General features: G+C 41.4%; 1 protein-coding gene across 6 annotated transcripts in view; it reads right to left on the reverse strand.

The window, feature by feature from the left end:
• Positions 1-6,549, reverse strand: part of KMT2E (lysine methyltransferase 2E) — a 62,585-nt gene extending 56,036 nt beyond the window's left edge. For 4 of the 6 annotated variants that reach the window (XM_027679365.1, XM_027679360.1, XM_027679361.1 and 1 more), the window contains exon 1: positions 6,245-6,549. The gene's annotated coding sequence lies outside the window, so the exon portion shown is untranslated. The remainder of the gene's footprint in view (positions 1-6,244) is intronic. The other 2 variants (XM_027679368.1, XM_027679366.1) reach the window with 2 other exon arrangements.
• Between the last annotated feature and the right edge of the window lie 430 nt (positions 6,550-6,979).

Genomic DNA, 6,979 nt, shown 5'->3' on the forward strand with positions numbered 1-6,979 from the left:
TACTCAAGGCGAGCCAAGAGCATCACCGACTGTTAAAAAGTATCTTTAGCCCTCCTCAAATTAGAAGAGTTAAAGTGTATAGAACACCAGATCAATTTTAGTATTCAGAACTGCACAGAGTAAAAAATCCAAACCTACCATCCTGTACACCATTTGAAATTCTCAACTGGTCAATACAGGCTGTTTCATCAGTTTCTATGACTGATACATAACACTGATCCACACAACATCCTTGCCTCTGAATTTGAGAGACATGAATGTGACAGATGGACCCTTTGGTGGACAAGGAACTGGCTGGATGGTTTCATTCTTAAGAGCTGCGAGCTGTCAACAGCTCGATGTCCAAGTGGAGACCAGTGATGAGTGGCATTCTGGCATTCCTCAGGAATCGGTACCGTTGCTCTGTTGGCAATATGGACTGAGTGCACCCTCACAAGAAGTTCTTTGATGTGGTCAACATGCACAAGTGAAGAAATGTCATCCAGAGAGACCTTGACAGGCTTGAGAGGTAGGCCTGTGTGAACCTCATGAAGTTCAGCACAGCCAAGTGCAAGGTGCTGCACCAGTGTCAGGGCAATCTCAAATACTAATACAGGTCAGGCAGAAAATAGATCAAGTGCGCTTCTGAGGACAAAGACTTAGGGGATGTTGGTTGACAAGAAGCACAACATGACCCAGCAATGTGCACTTGGAGCCCAGAAAGCCAAGTGTCCTAGGCTGCATCAAAAGCAGTGTGGCAGTAGGTCCAGGGAGGTGATTTTGTCCCTCTACTCTACTGGAGCACTGTGTTCAGCTCTGGAGTCCACAACACAAGAAAGATGTGGACCTGTTAGAGTAGATCCAGAAGAGGCCGCAAAGATGATCCAGAGGCCTAGGCATAAATCCTATTAAGACAGGCTGAGAGAAGAGGGTTTGTTCAATCGGGAGAAGGCTCTGGGAACACCTCAGTGAAGCCCTTCAGTACCTAAAGGAGGCTTATGAAAAAAGATGGAGAGTGACTTTTCACACGAGTAGACAGTGATAGATAGGACAAGGGAGAACAGCTTTTAACTAAAAGATGAGAGATTTAGATGAGACGTCAGGAAGAAATTCCTTACTGTGAGTGTGCTGAGACACTCAAACAGGTTGCCCAAAGAAATTGCGGATGTCCCATTTTTGGAAGTGTTCAAGGCCAGGTTGAATGAGGCTTTGAGAAACCTGATCTAGTGAGAGGTGTCCCTGCCCATGGTATGGGGGCTGGAACAAGATGATTTTGAACGTCCCTTCCCACTCACACCATTCTACGATAAGGGGACCAACAACAGATTATAGACCTTCCCTTTTAAGTACAATAATGTCATTAAAATCTAGTCTTATCCTCTCGTCTTTGAACTTGATGGGAATTTATTTTTGTGATGAAGATATAAAAGTAAATGATTACCTAGATTATGATGCCATAAAGTACACAAAATGCAACTGCAAACGAGAATAAAATAAAAAAACTTTCCTTAACCTGAGCCTGCAATATGAAATTTTAATATCTCCGCTACTAAAAGTGTTAGCTTAAAACTAAATTCTAAAACTAGGAACAATACTATTTTGGCAAGTGCCTGATTTGCAAAACTGCTGGGCCCTTCCAAGTCTCACCTCGGTTTTACAACACTGCATCACCATCTCAGCAATGTATGAACTATCACAAGAAATGAGATAGCACTCTTGCAATACAATATGCAACCAATACATTCCACTTGCACAAAATGCAATCTGTGTGCTACTACAATATATTCTTCACTTGCACTTTTGAAACACGTAACTTGAATGGACATTGTGATTTACCATTGTTCTTACCATGTTCTAATTTTAAAAAATAAGATAACCAAACACTTAAGTCAGGCATGTTAAAAAACATACATTTTGTTCAAGAAAATTGTCTTCAAAGGCTTACAGATAACCTTAATTATTAAAATTTTCTAACCACCAGCAGAGCTTAAAATCTTGCCTGTTTCATTAATACATTAATATCTGCAAAAGGAAATAAAAATAATCTCAATATCTCCTAGCAAGTATATGAAATCTTGAAAAGGTTCCTTTTAAATAATTTGTTTGTTATGCCTTAAAGGTAACAACAGTTTTTCTTTGAACACAACTGTAGAAGGTTTTTTCTGTAGTATGAAGGTCATGAGCAGAATTTTGGATCTCCAAAGACATTAGGTTAACTTTTGTGGGCACAATTCTTTGGTTACTAAGAAAACGTGAACACTGAAGTAGACAGAAAAATCCATCTTACACCATTGAAAAGCCCACTACAATTACTATTTTAAATAATCCAGAATTTGGAAGAATTTAAAAGTTGGTGTTTTTTTCTTAATCCACATTCTACATCTGCTAAAACTTTTTTTCCCCACAGATATGTCTTAAGTTTCATTCTTAACAATAAATCAATACTACTATTTGCACAGTAGAAACATTTAAACACTGTACCTGTCCAAAAAACACTGTCCAACAAAATTTGCTTTTGAGAGATTCACAAATGCTCATCTGGATGGAAGTCTCGAGGCCAATAACATAGATGCAGTTCTTTAGGATCACTCCAGAAATCTAAATTGGGTTCTATTTTATATCTTCACTCATCTACATCTCTCCCACCAGATTTTATTAAAACGTCACATGACAACAGCAAAATACTTTCATTAAACCTTCACTTACATTAATCTAGTTAGAACAATACCAAGATTCCACAATTACATACACCACTCCTTAAATCAGTCCCACAAATAGTCCTTACTAAAATTAGTATTAGCATGCATGCAAAATTAAGACTGTCCTTAAATCAAACCGAGATCAGACCTGGAGAAACACTACAACCTTAAGTGACACACCGATTTCTGTATTTTTGTTGCTTTCCAACAGAATATTAACAGTGGTCTGTGCTGAAATTGCCCAAGAGGAAATTAGGAGCTGCATTACCTCAAAGTAACCTAAAGAGGTTACTTAGTCCTAAGAGAAACTTTCCCCAGATTTAGTCTAAAGAGTCAGTATTATTTCTCCTCTGGAATTTCCCAGATGGCAAAAAAATCTCACCCAAAAGGCTAAGTGACAGATAAGCAAACTTTTCCTTCAGATATGAAAAGCTTCAAGATACATAAATGGTTTGATAACTCCAGTCCATATAATTCTATTTGTAACACAATGTTTGTGAAACAGAAGCCTGTCTCGAAAAAAAATGAAATTTAGATTTCAAACCTTCCCTCTTTCAAGAAGTTTGCATTAGTTTTGCAGGCAAGGCATGTCATTCTTTATGACTATACACATAAAAACATCAGTGAAGTACAAAATAAAGTAGAATTTGTTTTGAGTGTTGTCTCCTTAAAACAAATCATAGATCTGTTTTTACAAATGGAGAAACTGAGTCACGAAGGCAAACTGACTCATTAAAACTCACACAGGAAAACTCTGAAGATCTCTATAAATTCCCAAGAGGTTTTTTAGTGCATAAAATTTGGCCCTCTATAAAATAAGATGTAAAATTTGAAAATCAGTATTTTTGGTTTATTTCTCCCCCATCACTTTCTGTAAAGTGTACAAAATTCTTTTCTCCTAATTGTGAATCAGATGTCTGCCTGAGAACATGACTGAGGCCATGAAGAGCTGCAGAGCTGTATAGCCCTCTAAGTCATAATATCAGAAAAAAATCAAGAACAGGAGTTTTCAACCTAGGGAGAGGAAAGAAAAAGGCAAAACGTTTCCATAAAGGCCAATACACTCTTTGGACTTTTATATATGTACTCTTAAACAAACAGAGTAAGACATGGTTTATGAAAAAAAAATCATGTCTTTTTAAAGAAAAATGATAGGAGCATGCATTACTAGAGAATTAACAAAATCCCTTAGACTTTGGCCTCAAAACACACTAAAAGCATGCATTAATAACACCCTAGAAGTCCAATTATCTTAGTGTTCAACTTTAGGTACACTTTAAACCACACATCAGTGCTTCTAAATGGTATCTAAATTAAAATTCTTCAGAGATTGAAGACAGTTTTTCCATTTCAATGCCTCACTTTTGATTGCTTAAATCCAGAAGGTTCTAAAGCTATATTGGAATAGGAATTCATATCTCATTAAGTTAAGGATGAGATTAAAGATAAGCATTAAAAAAAAGTGAAAATTTTTTTATTGTTTCGTAAAACATACAGTTGCAGCCTCCATAGTATGTATCAGAGTACACTACACCAACTACCAAATAATAAATCCTTGTGACCTCCCTTCCCCCCACTCAAACATATTTATAGTGGTGATACTAAAAGGTTCATATTTCATTTAGGAAAAAAATTAGAGCTTACGAACTGCACCTTCTCTCAACATTTGGATGTGTATTACCACATACACAATTTATATAGCAATACACAAAATAAATTGAAGAAAAAAACATAATGCCAAGATTACGTGGAAAAAGAAATTTTGCGTCTTAATAAAGTAACAGGTTATAATCCTGCATGCATTATTCCTTTAAGTATTAAGTTCATTTTGTATCCTCACAGTAGGAATACATGGAATTACTACACTGATGTCCACCGAAGGTGTTTCCTGGAAGGTGAACATGACGTTCACGAATGTGCTTCCACAAAGAATTTAGCTTAGTGATCTTAATCCACTACTTGTGTTGATAAATATTACTGATTTTGTGTCGTTAATAGGACGGACAGATGTACAGTGTCTATCACAAACGCAGGAGCTTTTCCAAATTATTAAACTGACACATATTACCTTACAGCAACATATACACACCCCTCGAAGGAGCTGCTTGAGTCTGTTGCCTCTTTCCACCCCCCTTCTCCCCGAACAGAGTGGTCTCGTTCACTTGCCTTTCACACACATAACCAATAAAATTAATCAGCTGGAACACAGCATTTTTAAATCGTAGTAAAGTCAAGAGATGTTTTGTACGTTATTTGAAGGGAACAGCCTTTTCATTTAAACATAGTAAGACTCTAATATGCTGCAGACAAACGCACTGCATGGGGTGTGGAGGACCCGAGCTGATTAGATTACCACAACATCAGCCTGAGGCCGCCATTTTTAGAATCTCTAAAGGACAAAAGAGGGAAATTAAAAAATTTGCTCCACATTTTTTAAAAGTAACTTTAAAAGTATAGTGATGATTATCAATTAATCATGCATTGTAACTAAAGCCATGCATATCTCTTTCTTTTCATCGATCTGAGCCCTGAGTAACAAAAACGCTTCATTATTATTCTTTTAAGGTACTGTAAATAAACAGATTAAAACATTCCTAAATCTAGATGCAGTACTAAACTTCTGCTTTTCACGACACGTAGTATGTACCATTTCAGGGGACCTCAGGGCTTTCAAACACCGCACATTCCCTAATGGCCGAGTATGGGGGAATACAGGACCTTTATAATCAAGCTATATTATGTTTCTCTACCCTATTTAGTACTACACAGTGAACCGTTTGTTTTTCCTCCCCTATGTCTGCAGCAATAGGGCCTAACCCACCAATACTTATCGCTTCAAGAGAGAGACTGAAATATGCCACCCAGGGAACACGAACACCGGCTGCAGAAACTAAAGCAAGAAAGGGATGCACCAGTGTAACTACTTACAGCCCGGAGAAAGGGGGTGGGGAGACTGATCCCCTTTTAAATTGGCACAGAAACTCCTGGGGACTGCTCTCCGTTTGTCCAGGTTACACCACGAAGCGGAGATATTAACAGGGAGGGAGGCAGGGAGGCGGGGGTGTGGAAGGCAGAGAGATTAGGCCTATAACGAGGCATTTTAGTACCACAAAGCAAAAATATACAGGATGGAGGAAAAGAATAGGCTTCCCCAAGCTTCGTAAAACTCAATACGCAGTCCCAATAAGGCACAAACCCGTTCCGAAATCCGCCAGCCCAAGGAAGCCTATGTTGTCACATAATAGCTCCTTTTGGCTCATTTTCCAAGCATAATGCATAAATCTGGCGTAACTGCCAAAAAATTCTCCTCAGCTCCTCCAGTTACAGTAACCCGCCATATTCACAAGATATAGCGACAGCCTGCCATTTTTTAACCAAACCCCCACAAAAGGAAAAGCAAATTCAAGGCAACTTAAACAGAAATTAAACACATTTCATGGTGGGAAGGAGTTACACTCGCACCGAGGGTAATGAGACGTTCCCGTCGCATTTCATTCCCTTTCTACCACCCCCCCCTCCCCCAAAGCACCCACAGCAGAATATGATGATAATAACCAAAGACTCACCTGTAATGGTCGCAGGCCAGGCAGCAGGACCCCTCAGCTGAGCCCCTTCTCTATCCCAACCAAAACAATGCAACAGCCCCACTGCGGATATCCCTACCCTAGACAGGACTCAGCCCTCAGCAGGCTCTAGTAAAAGAAAGAAAAGGGAAAGAGGAGCCCCCCCCTCCCCCCAAACCTAGCTCAGTGCGCAGAACCCTACAGGGACCAGCTCAGAGGCGCCCTTGCCCTGGGACCTGTGTACAAACGCCGCTGCTGCCGCCGCTGCTCCCGTGCCTCCCTCCCTCCAGCCTCCTACGCTCCCTTCTATGTCACTGCCTCTCTCTGGGAAAATGGCGTCCGCTCTCCCCTCCCTCCCCCTGCACGGGGCTCACCCGCCCCGCCTGACAGGGGCAGGGTTACCAAGGCGAAGCCAAACAGCCGCCATTTTACTTACGGGCCCGGACTGCAGCCCGCGCCCGCCGAGACCTCAGTGTCCATTTTGCAACACGGCTGAACGGCTCGGGGGGTCTGGGCGCGGCCGCGGCACCAGACTGCGGCAGGGGCTGGGCAGGGGGGCCGTGAGGAGGGAAGCAGGGCAGCGGAGGAGGGGTGGCTGCAGCGGGGGCTGGCGCCGGGGGCGATCCGCAGCCCCGGCGGCGCAGCCCGCGCGGGAGGGGCGGGGGCTCCGTCCCGGCCTGTTGTGGGGCCGAGCGCGGGCGGGAGCGAGGATGTCTGAGTCAGAGCTGCATCCTCCGA

This window comes from Neopelma chrysocephalum, unplaced genomic scaffold (genome assembly GCF_003984885.1).
Source record: "Neopelma chrysocephalum unplaced genomic scaffold, ASM398488v2 Primary Assembly neopelma1_45, whole genome shotgun sequence".
Taxonomy (NCBI): domain Eukaryota; kingdom Metazoa; phylum Chordata; class Aves; order Passeriformes; family Pipridae; genus Neopelma; species Neopelma chrysocephalum.